General features: G+C 34.3%; 1 protein-coding gene across 1 annotated transcript in view; it reads right to left on the bottom strand.

The window, feature by feature from the left end:
- IL1RAPL1 (interleukin 1 receptor accessory protein like 1) overlaps positions 1-20094 on the bottom strand; it is a 1610170-nt gene that overhangs the window by 29154 nt on the left and 1560922 nt on the right. The gene's annotated exons all lie outside the window — the stretch shown is intronic.

Genomic DNA, 20094 nt, shown 5'->3' with positions numbered 1-20094 from the left:
CAACTGGTTAAGTATATTGTGGGGCAAATTCTTTTTTTTTTCAGTATTGTGGTATTTTTCAGTTTTGGGGTTGAAATAGGTGATCACCAAGGTTCCCTTCCAGCTCAAAACACCATGATTCCATGAAATCTCCAACAAAATACTACAGAGTCAAATTCAAATTCAGTGCCAATTCTATATTAAGCAATCTATGTTGATTACTATCCAATTTTTGTTATGGATTGATATCCAACATTCCTTTCAGTTTAATACTAAGTAGCAGAGCACTATTTTTCCTAATTGGATTCTAAATAAAAATGTTTATGAGATTTGGGACACATAGACCATTGTGTGTGTGTGTGTGTGTGTGTGTGTGTGTGTGTAAAGCCATAAGACCACATAAAAGAAATAAGACATATGGACAAAGGAATACACACACATTTACATATATATGTGTATGTGTATATATATATATATACACACATATACATATGTAAACACACATATATTTATAGGTATATGTACAGATACCCATATGTAATATTATATATGTATATACTTTGTAATTTGAAATATATTCATGTAAATGATATGTATCCAAATAGAAATACATGAATATATACATATATTTCAATTGTCAAAGTATATTTTCTTGATTAATTGCCATAAAAAGACAGATTTAAATGGAAAAAAAATATAAAATGATTCATATGACACAAGCCTAAGGTCCATTAAGCATGAATGAGATCATTATGCAGTTTTTCTATGTCAAGCCTAAACAACTCCAAATGTGTGGTTATTACCATCCTTTTCATAAGGGTTTTCCATTCCATTACATATTATGAAGGTCAGTTACTTTTATCTTTACCTGTTCCCCCATTCGTAATCAGTAGTTAAATCAAAAAATATATGTAGGTCTTCTTGTTATTCAGTCATGGCCTACTATTTATGAACCTATGTGAGATTTTCTTGGTAAAGATACTAGAGTGGTGTGCTACTTCCTTCTCCAGCTCATTTTATAGATGAGGAAACTGAGGCAAACAAGGTTAAGTGACTTGTTCAGGGTCACATCACCAGTAAGTGTCTGAGACCAGATTAAAATTCAGTTCTTCCTGATTCCAGTCTGGGCTCTATCCATTGACCAACTCAGCTGTCTATATGTACATATATACAAATGTGTATATGTATATGTACATATATACAAATGTGTATGTATATATACATATATACATACACACATATACACATGCAACAATCTTTAGTTATATTTTTTCCTACTTTAATTAAAATGAAAGGGTTAAGAAGTAGGTATAATGTTACTTTTGGTAGTAGACATGTGCAGGGTTACACTATCATATAACTTAGTTCTCTTGGCATTATATGTGCTTGGGCAAAGTTCATTATAATAACTCAAAATGTTAACTATTTAGTCAGTCCTGATAACTACAACATCTCTACTAAACAGTTAATCTTATCTTTGGCAGGAATAATTTAAACTATTCAAATGATCCATTCAGGAAGCACCTAGTGATTTTTCCATATTTGAGATGAGGTACCTCCTCTTAAAAGCAACTACTTTTTCCATGCAAATTCAGGTTTCTATGTCTCTGTGGCAGTAAGGGATATGAAGAAAGCTTCATATCAGCTAGTCATAGGAAAAACATCATGGACGCTTCAGTGGGTGTATCTTTGAATTATATGTCTTTACTTGGATACATTGTAAGATTAGAAAGCACATGGCTTAACTCACTCCTTATTCTAATATTTTAAGAGCACAGCAGAGGGTCATGGAACATGTTTCTAAAAGTCACTGGATTTTACAAATATTACAAAAGATAATCAAGCAAATGATTGAATGTCCTAGGGTGTAAGGAAATTAATGTGAAATCTGCAAAATAGAATGGCTACTGGACAGGTTTTTTTGGTGGTGATGGAGTTTTTCCTCCCTTTTGAATTCTTTTCACAAATGTCAAAGGCATTTTTTTTCCTTGCTGAACGTTTGTTTTAAGAGCATAATGCATCATCATCATCATCATCATCATCATCATCATCATCAAAAACAACACTAGCATTTATAAGGCACGTTAAGGTTGCTAAGTTTGCTTTGCCCATTTTCTCATTTAATGCACTAACAACCCTGCGAATTAGGTGTTATTATTGAGCCCATTTTTATATGAGGAAACAGAATCTGAAAGTGATTAAGTGTCTTGCCCAGGGTCACACAGCTAAGTAAGTGTTTGAGGTGGGATTCAAAGACAATTCTTCCTGATTCTAAATCCATTGCTCAAAAAAACTATATCATGTTGCAAAGCTCAGGACAATTTATTAATATGATACTAATATCTCTTTGTATATGCCATGATTGGGATGTTATGCATACAGGGCACATATGGACAGGTCAACCTTGGGTATAAATTATCCCCTTCTCCCATTTTTCTAGCCTTTTTCCTTTCTATTCTTCCTTTCTTAGGCATTAATGGAGACTTAGAGGGAAGATAGCTGAAATGGATGACTCTACATAATAGATAAGAATATAGAGACAACAATTATTTGCTCCATGGCCTTCTTATGAATTCAGTGTTGTCTGATTCTGAAACATAGCTTGGAATAATCCTGGAATTAAAAAAAATCTATTTAGAAACAAACAACTGAAAGGTCAATTATATTTTAGGGGGGGATTGTACAATTGGCAGCCCCAAACCCTAAGCCAAGGGGAAGTATTAAGCAGATTAAAGAGCTGGCACTGCTGCACGGTTTCCTATAGCTGTAGGCAGCCCTTTGATGAAGGTGCTGTTGCCCATACTGGGATTAGTGCTTCTATGGATGCCCCCAGTCAACACTCTGAACTCCAAAGGAAGGCGTTGTGCCTGACCATCTTGTCTGCCTCTGGTGATCAGATCAGTTTAGCGTATCTCCCGAGGATTCTATTTTATGTCAGTCCATTTTGGAAAAAAACAACCCCCAGACACAATGGATTTACCTCCCTATGACTCCTAAAAGCAGAAATAACACTTCAGACAATATTTACATCATTGGTCTTTATGTAAGTGTTATTTTTAATCTAGTCAGCAAGTATTAACAAATCCAATAAATAAAAGGGGAAACTTCATGCCAGGCATGATCACTTCAAAGTGTGAAATAGCTCAGACACTGGAGAAATAGAGGGCTGACCTATTTAGGAGCTTACATCAACAATGACATGTGGTAAGCAGGAAAGTTTAGAATGTTGTTTATCTCGACAACAATAATTTATTATTCTTTACTGTTTTAAGGTTTATAACATGCTTTCAACATTAAAACTTCAAACATAACGAAATATAGCAATGATGTGATCATAGCCTAGTAATTACACAATCTAAAGGATAATGTTCTTGCTAATTGAATGCCTCTAATTTGTGAATATGCATGTATATGTGCAAAAATTATGTATATGATCATATTTATTTGCATTTATATGTATATGATATCAAACATATAGTCAAAGTGTGTGCAATATATATTTGGGGTCATTTGGGGGGATTTCCTGTAGCATTAACTATGAGAATAAAAATTAAGCATACAGAAGCCAAACTTTTGTTGGTATGAATCAACTCTCAAAATGTTACAGATAGGCCTTAAAACTTTTCTTCATGTTACAAATGTAGAGATTCAATTCTAACATACAACATAAAAAATACAATTATATTTATTCAAGGTCAACTATATTCTGGGTGCTGGGGAAGATACAAAGTTTAGATAAGTTTCACTGACCCTAAACCCTTGGAGTTTACAATCCAGTAAAGGAGGAAAGGGCAGGGTAAGGAACCAATAGAAAACCTAAAATATATAAGGTGATCCTAAGTCTATGATCCAGAAGATAATTAGAGAAGACCTCCTGAAGGTCAAATTTGTGTGGGTCTTTTAAGCTTCTTGAGGGCAGGGAACATATTTTACATTGTTCTGTTTCCTCCACTGAGCCTAAGAGGATGCTTTCCATGTTATTATATGTTCAATAAATATATTTGATACATGATTACAATGTGCATATGTGATTTAACATATTATCACCTATCATAATATAATCTAACCAATAGATAAGAATAACATAGCATGGCATAGCACAGGACAGGAAAGGATGGAATAGAATAGAATGACGCACATGGAGAGAAAGTTTGCAATTGCAATTACTTTGTATGTCTTACATATACATTATATCTTCTTTGATCCTTATAGTAACTCTGAGTGGTAGGGAATACAGCACAATAATGACCACTTTATGGATGAGGAAACTGATGTTCATATAGGTTAAGTAATATTTTCTAGTTCACATATCTGAGAACTCAAACTGGACCTTCTTAATATCTAGCCCAGCACTCTAAACCAGGGGTAGGGAACCTGTGGCATCTAGGCCATACGTGACCTTCTAGGTCCTTGGCCTTTTGACTAAATCCAAGTTTTATAGAACAAATCATTTAATTAAGGGGATTTGTTCTGTGAAGTTTGGATCCAGTCAAGGGGCTTCTCTCAAGAACCTAGAGGGCCACAGGTGGCCTCGAGGCCACAGGGTCCCCAATTCTGCTCTAAACTCTTCCACCCTACCACAAAAAGGATTTTATTTTATTCTGAAAAGAACTGTGATTTCATGGACCTAAGGAGCTCTTAGTGAGGACCCCTTTCTTCCAATGTTTCTTTAAGGCAATTTATAGGCTTTCAGAGTTCCCTGGGGTACCTAGAGGTTAAATGACTTGCCTAGCATCACTCGGTCACAGTATGCCACAGAGGGTCCTTGAAGCCCCACATCTTTCTGACTCTGAGGCTATCTGCAATCACAAAAGCTGTCATTTGACAAGATAATTGCTATTTAAAAGTGTTTATGTATGTATATATAAATATACTAATATGCATTATATTAATAGCATGTCTCACCATTCATATATGATAAATAACCTATATATTATATACAATATCTCATAACAGCTGCAATCTACAGTTTCTGGAGTTTTCATATCTACTTGCTCCCTTTTGAAAACATTTATTAAAATGTATGGTCCCCAATGCTCTTTCTCCACTGGTTCAGCAGAAAACTGCTGGAAGTTGAAAATTGTCACTGTTAACAGTCACAACTCCAGTCAATTGATTTATTTATCTCTACATTAAAATGTGAGTCCTGTTACCACAGCAAATGTTATTCTCCTTTTGAAGTGTGATCTGCTTTTCTGCTCAAGTTCAAGTTGCCCAGAGAGGCAGCATTTCTAAAAAGATTCCATTTCAGCACAATTCCACATCAGAGGAAGGAAAGAGAAAGTGCAAAGCTTTTAAAATCTGTTTAGCCTTTTGTGTTTTGTTGTTAAAATGATAGACTTTGCCCCCTTTAAGGGACCAAGACTGAATGTGAAAATTGTAAAGGAAAATTACTAGGCAAAACCTAAGGGAAGCTGGCATTCACTTAAACACAACAAATGAACAAGTGCCAAAGAGTTACATTTAAGGGCACAGCAGTCTTTTAGTTACAGGCAATTAACAACAGTCCTTCGGCAGCTCCATGATGGGGCTGAGGGAAAACACATTGATTATTGCTGCAGCCGTAGATTGGTTTCTGAATAAATTGCTTCCATTTAAAACTAGATTTGCTACCAACATTTTGAGCAATGGCTACAATTTTTTTTCTTATGAAGACATTTGGACCAAGCAACATTTTAAAAGAAACAACTAATTAAAACAAATAACATGTCATCTATAAGTGTATTGAATTATATCAGACGTGGGATAGAGATGAGGACTGCACCTGTGATTTCAGCTGCACTGGGACTCCCAGGTGAGGAAACTCCCCGTACGGATAAAGGATTTCATGATATGGTCTTAGGGTGTTATCTGTAGCACTGAACAGTTAAATGATTTGCCCAGGGTCACACAGTATGTATCAGAAGTAAAACTTGTATCTAGGTCTTTTTGGTTCAGTCAGCTTTCTTTTCACTGTGTCATAAATAAATGTATTTGGATTAAACTAATTCTACTCTAATTACCTGGTACATTTTGAGATATTTCTTAGGCCTGCACCTGGTGTTAATGTTTGGAAACTTTCTCAATGATAAATATTTATTAAGAAGTAAATAAATTAACAAAGAAGTAAACAAAAGTTGGCAGATAGCTTTGAAGTCTTTACCTTGGCATACACACCTATGTGTATGTAAGCATGTATATATACATATATGTGTGCCTATTATACATATATATGACACACAGATATGTGTTGTGTAATTTACTATTTTAAGTAACTTAATTCAGGAATTTTTTCCTCAAGATTGTCTAGTTCAGTTTTGAAAGGATTTAAAAAGTAGGCATTGATTTGAATGTTATAAAGTATAATTTTGGGGAATATGTGATAGGCAGTATAATGATCCCAGTTTATTCATTTATTTCATCAAGGGCATTTTTTCCCTCTCTCATTGCTTTATGAAGAGATAAACTTATACAGATTTATTCATCCACAAAAATTCACATCCATATTTATTTCTTCAGAGCAATGTGGCTTTACTTATTCCTAGCAGAAGGCTAATTATTCTCAGCCTGAAAAGATATTCTGCTGCATTCTATTACACATTAGCACAATTTGGAAGCAGTTATAATGTGATTCCTCTCCCCTGAAACCACTCCCCCCCAGAAAAAAAAAAGAGAAATAAGATACAGTCAGTCCACTAGTTTAAAATGAGGTGATGCTTCCACATGATAAACAAACATCTTTTAGAGGTTCATGTGAATTTGGAGGTGCCTGATTTCATCTAAAACTCGGAGTGTAACTTGCTTATGATCACACAGCTAGGGAAGTTCAGAAAAGAGAGCCAAAGTCAAGCCCTTCTGGTTCCAAGGATACCACTCAAACTATCATACTATGTAACTTCACATATTGAGGAGAGTAGTCCCTTAATAATGATGAAACTTTATGAAGCATTTGATCAAAACATTAGTTCTAAAGGTTTCCCACCAAAACAGTGAAATAACTTCATTTATTAAATGTCCTTTGAAGGCACTGTGACACAGGGTCAACAATACTGCTGAGTGTTGTCCAAATCAGATAAAAATGTAATTAGAAAATAATAAAATAAATTAAAATGCAATAAAGATATATAATGTTAATATGTTATTTTCTAAGGGAAGAGATTCTTATGTGTGGTTCAGTGGTTTCTGTTTCTACTTGAGTGGGAAGCTACTGATGATACTCCTCTACAAAATCTTATCCATCTTTCAAGTCCTAGTTCAAATTCTGCTTTCTCCATGATGCATTCCTTGATTAATACATTGAGAAGTGAACTGTCCTTGCTCAAATGTCCTTAGTGATTCAGAAAACTTATTTTTTACAGGCTGTGGATGCTTCTGAAGATTTGTTTCAGCAGACTTTTTTTTTCAAAGTTTAAAATTTTTTGTGTGCTTTTCCCTACCTTATATTCTCCTATGTTGAGAATCTCAGGCATTATAGTAACTCCTCTCTCAAGATTGGTCAGGCTTCATCATTTACATAACTATGGTTTAAAAAACAGAACTAGATTCCTAGGATGCCATTTGTTGGATTCAGTAGACTAATTGGTGGGGGTTTGTGTTGGTTCTTGCTGTTAATTATATGCAAATCCCATGCTTGCATTCAGACCCTGGCTCTCAACCAGGACTACCTCCTAGATTCACGAACATCCCTACATATATTATAATTCACAGAATTTTAGAATGGAAAGAGACCTTAATAGTCACCTAATAAAACTACCTTATTTTATAGATGAGAAAACTAAGACCCAAAGAGGCTAAGCAAGTTCATATAGAAAATAAGTAAAAGAGTAGGGAATCAAAATCAAGTTTTCTGGACTCATAGTTCAGTGCTTGTTTTGTTTTTCCTGTGACATCAAATTCTTTTATCTACATTAGTTCTACATACTAGAACCAATGACTATATGCTTCTTTGTAGAGATGCACTTCTGAAAATGCTAACGCGTTTGGAGAAAAAAAAAAGATCACTAATTGCTAGGAGGAGTTGGGAGTAAATTCTTCACTCCGTGAAAGTCATACATTTATTTCCACAGAGGCAGTTTTCAACCCAGGCAAATTTTCTTCTTAGCATTATAAAAGCAATGTTTGAAACAAGCACTCCTACAGAAAACACCAATTACATTTTTGTACAAATGTATGTGAGTACATACTGCTGTTGCTTTCTTTTAAGACCAAGTGTGATGGGGAGTAACAAAACCAATTAGGGAATCAAGACAAAAGGCATCTTAGTTGACTGTCTAGTGGGACAAGATTAGCCTATTTCAGGGTGTCAAACTTCAATGATGCTCAAAATGAATTCTCTTACAAGAGAATGTTTTTATTTTCACTTTTTTTTTTTTTAGGAATTTTTTTTTTTTTACTGTCATGCAAATATATACAGAAAAATGGAATGCTCCAAAACAGCTCTGGGGAAAATTGTCAGAGTTAAAGGTGGCATCTACATTTTATTTGTGTTAAGGGAAGAAATATTTATTTTCAAAGTAATTGCTGCACTATAAGGTATACTGTTAAAACTAGAACAATTTTGTATTCCAGGGGAGTCTCTTCAGATTGGCCAACATACCCAGAACATCTGGTCTGCTTAGATAACCAAGGGAATAAACCATATTTTCTATCATAGTGCTTCTTTTTATTTTATTTTTTTTTGAAGACTGGTATTATAATTTGTAGTTTATCTGACTGAAAAAAATATTTATGGAAGTTTACAACTATGTAAATTGATTGAACTGCAAAAACCACCAAAAATTATTTGATAAATTTTTCTGCATTGTATTTTTACTTATGATGTTGATTTGATTCCTTTAGGAATTGAAAATTTTGCCTAATCATTAAAATCATTAGGAAAAAATGAAAAAAATAATACAAAACCATTCAGTAATACCATCTCTTATGAAACAACTTATCATTCAAAATCTTGGATGTCATACAATATTAGAGCCCACATTGGAGAAAGAAATAACAAAGCCTAGAGGTTTGATGGCTTTCCCCCTTAGTGATCAGCAAAAGCAATCCACTTTTCTCAGATGAATACCTTTTCTCATTTACTATCATCACAAACCATCACCATAACCTAATGAATGGAAAAGCTCAAGAAGCAAATGAATAATTTGTTCTAGATTCTTAAACTACAGTGAGACTAGATGAGAGTTGATCACATCATCCACCATTTTATAAAGTTACTTACAAGGTCCACTATCAACAAAACCTGCCTTTCCTTAAGTAGTGGTAAGGTAACAGTAGGCACATAGTAGGTCAGAAGTTCCTAACCTATTTTTCAGTTTTCTCCCTTCCTTCTAATCTTGGCTGCATTGGATTGGCTTGTGGAAAAAATGTTTTAATTTGACATAATCAAAATTATTCATTTCACACCCTGTAATACTCTCTAGCTCTTAGTTGGTCACACAGTCTTCCCTTATCCACAGATCTGACAGATAATTCCATTCTCCCTAATTTACTTATGGCATCACTCTTTATGTCTAAATCATTTACGCATTTTGACATTATCTTGGTTATACAGTGTGAGATGCTACTATAAACCTAGTTTGGGTCAAACTGCCTTCCAGTTTTCCCAGCAGTTTTGGTCAAATAGTGAGCTCTTGTCCCAAAAGCTTAGGTCTTTGGGTTCATCAAACACAAGATTACTATGGCCATTTACTACTGTGTATTGTTTCCTTAATCTATTTCACTGATCGACCACTCTATTTGTTAGACAGTACCAAATTGTTTTGATGATTACTGTTTTGTAATACAGTCTGAGATCTATTATGGTTAGGTTACCTTTCTTCACATCTTTTTGTCATTGCTTGCCTCATATTTTCTACCTTTTGTTCTTTCAGATGAATTTTGTTATTTTTCTAGCTGTATAAAACATTTTTTTTGGTAGTAATTGGTGTTGCACTGAATAAGTAAATTGATTTAGGTAGCATTCTATTTTGATTATATTGGTTTGAACTACGTATGAGCAATTAATGTTTTTTCCATTTGTTTAGATCTGACTTTATTTGTGTGAAAAGCATTTTACAATTGTGTTCATATAGTATCTGGGTTTGTCTTTGCCAGTAGACTCCCAAGTATTTGTAATATATAGAAATGCTGATGATTTATGTGGATTTATTTAATATTTTCCAACTTTACTAAAGTTGTTAAAGTAGTTTTTACTTGATTTTTCTCAGATTCTCCAATTTCAGCATTGTATCATTTACAAAGGGTGATACTTTTATTTCTTCATTGTCCATTCTAATTCCTTCAGTTTCTTTTTCTTCTCTCACAGCTTGCATTTCTAGTATACTGCTGAATAATAGTGGTGATAATGGGGACTCTTGCTTAACCCCTGATCTTATTGCAAAGGTTTCTAGCATAATTCCCCACTACAGATAATTCTTGCTAATGGTTTTATATAAATATTACTTACTTTAAGGAAAACTTCATTTATTCCTATACTTTCTCATGTTTTTAATAGGAATGAGTGCTGTATTTCATCAAAAGCTTTTTTTTCTGCATCTACTGATATAATAATTTGATTTATGTTTGTTTAGTCATTTATGGTAATAGCTTTCCTAACATTGAATCAGCTCTTTATTCTTGGTACAAATCCCACCTGGTAGGATCTTTGTGTTATATTGCTTTAATTTCCTTGCTAGTATTTTATTTAAATATTTTGTATCAATATTCATTAGGGAAATTGCTCTATAGTCTTCTTTCTCTCTTTTTGCTCTTCCTGGTTTAGACATTAGCACTATATTTGTGTTGTAAAAGGAATATTGTAGGACTCCTTGTCTATTTTCTAAATAGTTAATATAGCATTAGAATTAAATTTTTTAAATGTTTGGTAGAATGCACTTGTGAAATACATCTTCTCTTCATGATTTTTTCTTAGGAGTCTAACTAATGTCTTGTTCATTGTCACTGATTTTTCAACAATGCCTGTCATATTCATTTCTTCTCTCCATTCACAAAGTCACCATCCAGGGTGAGACCCTTATCACCCCTCATCTAGACTATTGCAATAGGTTCTTAATTTATTTTTTCTAACTTTGTCTCTCTCAACTTCAATTGGTCCTTCACCTAACTGCCAAAGTGATGTTCCTGAATACAGATATGACAATATCATTCTGTAAACTCCACAGCTAAAATAAAATATAAACTCCTCTCTTTGGCATTTACAATTCTTCACAGCATTGTTCCTATTATTTTCAAGTCTAATTGCATATTACTCCTTGGTCAAGGTTGGAGATACAGTCAAACTTTCCTTCTTACTATTCTTCATACTTGACACTACATTGGCCATTCCTATACTTTTGCATTTGCTGTTCTCCATGCCTGAAACTCACTCCCACCTTAACTCCACCTTTAGAATCTCTGATTTCCTTAAAGACCCAGCAGCTCTAGTGCCCCTTTAAGCATTAAGCCTTTTCTGATCTGACTTGTTTGAGAGTACCTTGTTCCCTCTCCCATTACTTTGTGTCTTTTGAATAAAGTCAATATATACATGCTATTCCCTCCTCACCCTCCCACCACACACACACACACACACACACACACACACACACACACACTTTCATATTTATATCCTCAGCACCTAACATACTGCCTAAGTACACAGAAACAAATGTTTGTCGAAGGACTGGTTTAGCAATTGATAAGATTTCATTTATTGCAAGCTAGCAGAGGAAATGGAAGTCAAGAAAGCATCACATTCTGCACATTTTCCCTCAAGGGATATGAGATAAAAGTACATAGCTGATTTATAGGTTATATGCAGCTGGAAGGAACCATCGAGATCATCTAGTCCTACTTTTAATGTTAGGGTTTCAATAAAAGAGTATTATCAAGTAAATGTATCTTGACATTGTTGCATAATAGAAAATGTGTTAGATCTAGAGTCAAAGAACCTGGGTTTGAAATCTGCCTCAACCAATGACTAACTATGTGACTTTAGATGGGTAATTTTCACCTCCCTGATCCTCAGTTTTCATATCTGTATAATGAGAGAATTGAATTAGAAGACCTCTAAGGTCCCATCTAACTGTAAACCTATGACTCAATGCAGACAATTTAGAGATTAATTAAAAACAATATATTGATCATGATTCTATAGCCCAGAATTTTGGGTCTCAGAATCCCTTATGCTCTTAAATATTACTAAGAAGTCCAAAGAGGGGTAGCTAGGTGGCACAGTGAATAGAGCACAGGCCCTGGAGTCAGGAGGACCTGAGTTGAAATCTGGCCTCAGACACTTAACACTTACTAGCTGGGTGACCTTGGGCAAGTCACTTAACCCCAGTTGTCCTGCCTTCTCCCCTCCAAAAAGCAAAAAAAAAAGTCCAAAGAACTTTCTTTAATGTGGATCATATCAACTGATATTTACCGTATTAGAAATGAAAATGTCCTAGAATTATTATGAAAGCAATTTTGACCTCATGAACCCTCTATAAGGGTGTTAGAGATCCCAGATCATATTTCGAGAAATGCTGCTTAAGCAAATGGGCTAGAAATTGATAGTACACAAACCTAATAAAGGGAAAGGCTACATGGGATAATACTACCTATCACTTATAATACAATTTCCAAAATCCTATATACCACCTCTTCCTCTGTACAGCAGGAAGTGGCTTTGTTCAAGATTCCTCTAACTCTTTGTTCTGCCATGATTCTCAGGGGCTTTAAGGTAATTCATTTTGAAATTGTTATTACAGAAGCAAAGAAAAATATTACAGTAGTTATGTAACTTATAGAATATTTTTGGTCTATGAACCTGTATAGTGGGGCCTAAGGTCTTAATCATACCACTCTACTTCTTACCTCATACATCTACCCTTCTCTATAAGGCACCCAAACAAAAAAAATCCCAAATAATACCATGTGATTTTTACCTAGGTAAATCATCATTCTTATTTTTTAAATGTTTGAATGATCAGAATGGAATAAAGCACAATCTTTCTATAGAGTAGAATTGGGAAAGATCTTAAAATTTATTTTATCCTATGGAAATGGAAGGCTCAAGCAGGTAGAATTACAAATCTATTTTTATATGAATTACACTCTCAGTTTGGCTCCTCCTAAATATTTGCATCATCTTTATATGGTTACTATTTGGTGATTCTCTATGTTGGGCCAGCAACTCCAGGAAAAAAACATGTCAGAGGGGATGGGGGAGATTTTGGTTTTCCTTTCTAATAGAAGAGTAGAAATGAGATGAATCATAAATAAACCTATTTATTATAAAAAGACTGAACTGAAAATAAAGTTTAATTTGCTCCCTTAGCATAGCTCTTTTATTTATATAATAGAAGAACAATAAAATCCTTAAAGGTTCTAGATAGTTCAGCATATCCATTTTTCAACAAAACAAAATGAAGAGTTGCTATTAATAATTTTTGTTGTTTAGTCATTTTTCATTCATGTCTGACTCTTTGTGACCCCTTTTGGGATTTTCTAGGCAGAGATACTGGAGTAGTTTGCCATTTTCTTTTCTAGCTCATTTTACAGATAAGGAAACTGTGTTTCCTCAAACAGCATACAGGGTTAAGTGACTCACCTAGGGTCACACAGATAGTAAGTATCTGAGACCACATTTGAATTCAGGAAGATGAGTATTTCTGATTCCAAGCCCAGTATTCTATCCTCTGCGTCAACTATCTGACCACTAACAATTTACCAGTAGCAAATTGCATTGACATAACTAATACATTTCTTTCAATAAGATGAAGAAATTTTTATTAATATTTTTATTTTTTTCCTTTTCTTGTGTATCAAATGTGTATCCAAGAAATATTGACAAGTTACCTTTAAATCATGGGGTAAATAGTACCACTTCTGATTCACCTTCTATTTCATGCTAGAATATAGTTTTCAAAGTCAAGGCAGATAATCTGTATTTTTATTTTTTTTTTGTATTTCTTAAAAGATGGCCTCTTCCATCTTGGTTTCTGTGATTCCAGCTTGCATTTCTAGTCTTTAATTTGTGAATGGCAACAACATTTCAAAGGAAATTTAAATTTATGCTTTGCATATATTTGCATGTATTTCATATATATGAAATTTGCATATGTTTCAGATTTTCATCTGAAACATCTCAATCAACTGGACAAATATGTATATGCTAGAAAATCCTCAGAATAACAACCTCATTTCACTTTCAAGTCTGTCAAAATGAGGCACAATGGCTCAGGAATCCCAGAGAATCTGCTAACATTTGACTCATCATCTAATATATAAAATCAATAATTTGCTATCTCATACATATCCACAAATAGAATATCCTTGGGGTGGAATAGCAACTACAGAACATCAAAACTAAGACCAGTGTTCAAATCCTGCTTCAACATTTACTTAGCTTATATGACCACAGGCAAAGCATTTAACCACCTGGAGCCTTAGTCTCCTCTTCTGTAAAATGGAGATAAAAATACCTGTAGTAGCTTCCTCATCATGAGGCTCAGATGTCACATTGTATATAAAGTCTTAGCAAACTAAGAGCTGGTTTTATGAAAAAAGCAACAAAATTGATAGATCCTTAGTCAATATGATAAAAAAAAAGAAAGAAGAAAACCAAATTGTAAGTATCAAAAACGAAAAGGGTGAATCTACTCCAATGAAGAGGAAATCAAAACAATAATTAGGAATTATTTTTCACAATTGTATGCACATAAATTTGACAATCTTAGGGAAATGGATGAATATTTACAAAAATACAAGTTGCCCAGATTAACTGAAGAGGAAGTAAGTTACTTAAATAACACCATCTCAGAAAAAGAAATTAAACAAGCCATCAGTCAACTCCCTAGGAAAAAAATCTCCAGGGACAGATGGATTTACTAGTGAATTCTATCAAACATTTAAAGAACAATTGATTCCAATACTCTACAAACTATTTGGGAAAATTAGTGAAGAAGGAGTCCTACAAAATTCTTTTTATGACACAAATATGGTACTGATACTTAAATCAGGAAGAGATAAAACAGAGAAAGAAAATTATAGACCAATCTCCCTCATGAATATAGATGCAAAAATTCTAAATAAAATACTAGCAAAAAGACTACAGCAACTTATCTCAAGAATAATACACTTTGATCAGGTAGGATTTATTCCAGTAATGCAAGGATAGTTTAATATTAGGAAAACAATCAGTATAATTGATCATATCAACAATAAAACTAGCAGAAACCAAATGATCATCTCAATAGATCCAGAAAAGGCTTTTGACAAAATACAATATCTATTCCTATTAAAAACATTAGAAAGTATAGGAAAAAATGGAGCCTTCCTTAAAATAATAGGTAACATCTATTTAAAGCCATCAGCAAGTATTATATGTAATGGGGAGAAGCTAGAAGCATTTCCCATAAGATCAGGGGTGAAACAAGGGTGTCCACTATCACCCCTCTTATTCAATCTGGTACTAGAAATGTTAGCAGTAGCAATTAGAGAAGAAAAAGAAATCAAAGGAATCAAATTAGACAAAGAAGAGACCAAACTATCACTTTTTACAGATGATATACTTAGAGAATCCTAGGGAATCAAGTAAAAAACTACTTGAGACAATAAATAAATTTGGCAAAGTTGCAGGATATAAAATAAACCCACATAAATCCTAGGCATTCTTATATATTTCCAATGAAATTCAACAGCAAGAGATAGAAATAGAAATCCCATTTAAAGTTACTTTAGACATTATAAAATATTTGGGAATCTACCTGCCAAAACAAACCCAGGACCTATATGACCACAACTACAAAACACTTTTCACACAAATAAAGTCTGATCTAACTAATTGGAAAAATATCAATTGCTCATTGCTGGGTCGAGCTAATATAATAAAAATGACAATTTTACCTAAATAAATTATATATTTAGTGCCATACCAATTAATTTACCAAAAAACTACTTTATAGAGCTAGAAAAAATAGTAACAAAATTCATTTGGAAGAACAAAAAGGTCCAGAATATCAAGAGAATTAATGAACAGAAATGCTAGGAAGGTGGACTAGCTATACCAGATTTCAATCTGTATTATAAAGCAGCAGTAATCAAAATGACTTGGTATTGGCTGAGGGATAGAGGAGTGGATCAATGGAATAGATTAGGCACACGAGATTCAGAAGTCAACACCTATAGTAATCTATTGTTTGATAAACCCCCAGACCCTGTTTTTTGGGATAAGAACTCACTATTTGACCTGGGGATCAAATCTGGGCTCAGATACTCAGCACCATACCCAGAAATAACTGGCCATGTAACCTTGAGCAAGTTACTTAACTCCGATTGCTTTTAAAAAAAAGAACTCACTATTTAACAAAAACTGCTGGGAAAACTGGAATATACTATGGCAGAAACTGGGCATAGACCATTATCTAACACGATATACCAAAATCAAGTCTAAATGGTTGGTACTGTAAGCAGTCTCAGAAAACAAGAAATAGTATACCTGTCAGATTTGTGGAGAGGGAAAGACTTTATGACTAAACATGAATTAGAGAACATTATAAAATGTAAAATGGATAATTTTGACTACATGAAATTGAAAAGCTTCTGTACAAACAAAGCCAATGTAACCAAGATTAAGAGGGAGGTGGGAAATTGGGAGAGAATCTTTACAACCTATGTCTCTGATAAAGGACTCATTTCTAAAATAGACAGAGAATTGAGTCAAATTTATAAGAATACAAGTCATTCCCCAATTGATAAAATGGTCAAAGGATATAAACAGGCAATTTTCAGAGATAGAAATTAAAGATATCTATAAGCACATGAAGAAATGCTCTAAATCACTATTGATTAGAGAAATGCAAATCAAAACAATTCTGTGGTACTACATCTCACCAGTCATATTGGCTAAGATGACAAAACAGAAAAATGACAAATGCTGGAGAGGATGTGGGAAAATTGGAACACTAATGCATTGCTGGTGGAGTTGTGAACTGATCCAGCCTTTCTGTAGAGCAATCTGGAATTATGCCCAAAGGGCTATAAATAATTTCATATCCTTTGACCCAGCAATACCACTCCTAGGGTTATATCCCAAAGAGGTTATAGAAGTGGGAGGAAGACCCATATGTACAAAAATGTTTATAGCAGCTCTTTTTGTGGTGGCAAAGAATTGGAAATTAAGGGGGTGCCCATCAATTGGTGAATGGCTGAAAAAGTTGTGGTATATGCATGTTATGGAATACTATTGTGCTATAAGAAACGAGGAGCAGACAAACTTCATATTTACCTGGAGAGGCTTATACTAACTGATGCTGAGTGAGAAGAGTAGAACCAGGAGAAATTTGTACACAATTACAGACACAATGTATGTGTGATGACCAACTTTGATAGACTGGGCTCTTCTCAGCAATGCAGTGATATCAGTCAATACCAAAAGACTCATGATGGAGAGAAATGTGTGCATCCAGAGAAAGAACTAGAAAGAACTGAGTCTATATCCAGATGGAAGCAAAATATCTGATCTTTTTCCTTTTCTTGTTTGGTTTTATGTCCTCTTTACCATTTTTCATTCCATCTGATACAATCCATCTTTATAACCTGACTAATATATAATGTGAAAGTATTTACAGATCCTATACTTGACTATATGCTGCCATAGGGGAGAGGGGAGGGAGGGGGACAACATGTGAAACTCAAGGAATTGTGGAATTGAATCATGTAAACTAAAAGTAAACAAACAATTTATTTAAAAAAATGCAAAAATTTCTTAGCAACCTTAACACTCAATATAAATATTAGATTATATTATATAAATATTTTTAGATGAGGAAATTTAAGTACATTGAAGATAAAAGACATTCAAAGTCACACCATTAAGAAGAGTCAGAGGGGGCAGCTAGGTGGTACAGTGAATAGAGCATTGGCCTTGGAGTCAGGAGTACCTGAGTTCAAATCCAGCCTCACACACTTAACACTTAACTAGCCATGTGACTTTGGGCAAGTCACTTAACCCAAATTGCTCTCAAAAAAGCAAAAAAAAAGTCAGGAAGAAAAATCTGATACTCATAGCATCACAGATCTAGAAGGTCATCTAGAAAGTCATTTAGATGACCTAGAGGTCATCAAGTTCTCTTCTCTCATGACATAGATGAAGAAACTAAAGGTTAAGGAGATAAAGTGACTCATTCAGTATTGGAGCTGGGATATAAACCCAGGTTCTATGAGTCCAAGCTCACTGCTCTTTCTATGGTTATTATCCTGCCCCTTAAGTGAGCAATGACTTCCCTTCTATAGTCAAATACTGATATTGATATGCAAATATATGTATAGATATAGGTCTATATAGATATCTATACATACTTAGACGAGTATATGTATGCATACTTACATATGTACATATACCTAAATTATCTAAGATGGAGTCATGTACATGGAAGACCCTGAGTACCTATCTCTGAGAGACTGAAGAACTAGATCATGTATGGACATGTTGTGTTGGTCTGCATTTTCAGCAGAGAGCAGCCTTTTTCCTTTGTCTCTACAGCCAGAGCTCTCTGAATCTTTAAACTACCAGATGAATTATAGTCTGCCCTTTCTTTTTCTTTCATTCAAATTTAAGAGCAATGGACTTTGATGTGATGAGCTTTGGTTGTAGTGGGTAACATTACATAATGATAGGAGAGAGTCTGAGAGATATCTCTTCTCACCTACTTAGACCTTGTGATCTAGAGAAACAGGCTGGTATTTTGGTCCTCTTTCATTTGTCCTTTTCAGTTCTAGGGGCAGGGAGTGGTGTCTCCACCCCAGGATCCAAGTCATGGGGATACCGGAGTTTGGGGATCTATGCCAAATGTTGCAATCAATCCAGTAGAGAAGCCCAGAAAGGCAAGGATTCTAGACATATAAAAGAGGGGCATCGTATTTGAACTTGGTGAGATTAATTAATATATGTAGGAACTGAGTTAAGCCATTTTTCTAGTTTCCCCTATGCCTGGAGACTGAGGTGATAGAGAGGAATTGTGCCCTTAAGGAGTGGGGGTTGGCAGGAATGTTTGGATATTTGTTCTTCCCTTATGTTTGAAGTAAATATTCCTTGGTAAAACCTAATCTGATATTGTATTTAAATGGACTTGGATGTGCTAGTCAAGGGGACCTGAGCCAATGACAAGAGTAAAGTGATTTACCAATTCCATCATCAAAACACTGGAGAAACCTAGAAGTGTGTGTATGTGTGTGGTGGAGGAGAGACAGATATAGCAGAACTGACTCTTAAAGTGGGACCAGAATAAATCATGTTACTTATACACATATATACATATATATTTGTGTATGTGTATAATGTCAAATAATAGTATTCAATTTATGTGGTCTAATGACTGACCTATCAAAAATTGCTATTTTCTAAAATCTTCCCAATTTTTAATAAATTAAAATGAATAGTACTTTCATAGCATGGATATAACCACTTTTTTTTAGAGAAGTCAACTTATAGACACATAATTCATCATCATATACATGTCCTAAATAGTTTATGTGCCATATAAGGTAGTAATGAATAGTTAACATATTTTGTACAGATGGTAAATGTGATACTAAACACTGAAATCTAAAAGAAAATGTTACCATGGTGATCCATTGGAAATCAACAAGCTTTTCTTATCTATATGACCTCAGAGAGTGACTGGTATTTTTGTGTGTTGTGGTTAATTTCTCATTTTACTGACCTAGTTAAGGTTCAATACTTAGAACTATTTATTAAAGCACTTATACCTTGCATTTCACTGACAAAGATTTGGCATTTCTCAAACATGGATTTGGGATTAACAACCATAAAATGTTCAGCTCTGTTCCACACCCCAGAAACATAGGAGTGAGTGGCAGAAATCCCAGAGGCCTAGAGTCAATGTATGGCAGCAGGTGACTCTGGACTATGACAGATGCTATTCCTTCCCAAAGCAGTTACACGAATCATCTCCCCTTAGGAGTTTTTAGGGAGGCAGAGGCAGTCCCCTAAACATACTGAGGCATCCTGACTCATGATTCTTATCTAACAAGAAAATCATTGAGAGAAGTAATATGAAAGAAAGCTAGAGTATATGCCATCTACATGCAGCAAGAATCACTTCATTTGAATGTGTACCTGAATTATGTATGTATGTACACTACCCTACCGGT

Source organism: Petaurus breviceps, unplaced genomic scaffold, assembly GCF_028583685.1.
Source record: "Petaurus breviceps papuanus isolate PSGF00001 unplaced genomic scaffold, PetGlider_PUasm1.0 90696, whole genome shotgun sequence".
Taxonomy (NCBI): domain Eukaryota; kingdom Metazoa; phylum Chordata; class Mammalia; order Diprotodontia; family Petauridae; genus Petaurus; species Petaurus breviceps.
Note: the sequence above shows the minus strand (reverse complement) of the source record. Positions and strands in the feature narration are given on the sequence as shown.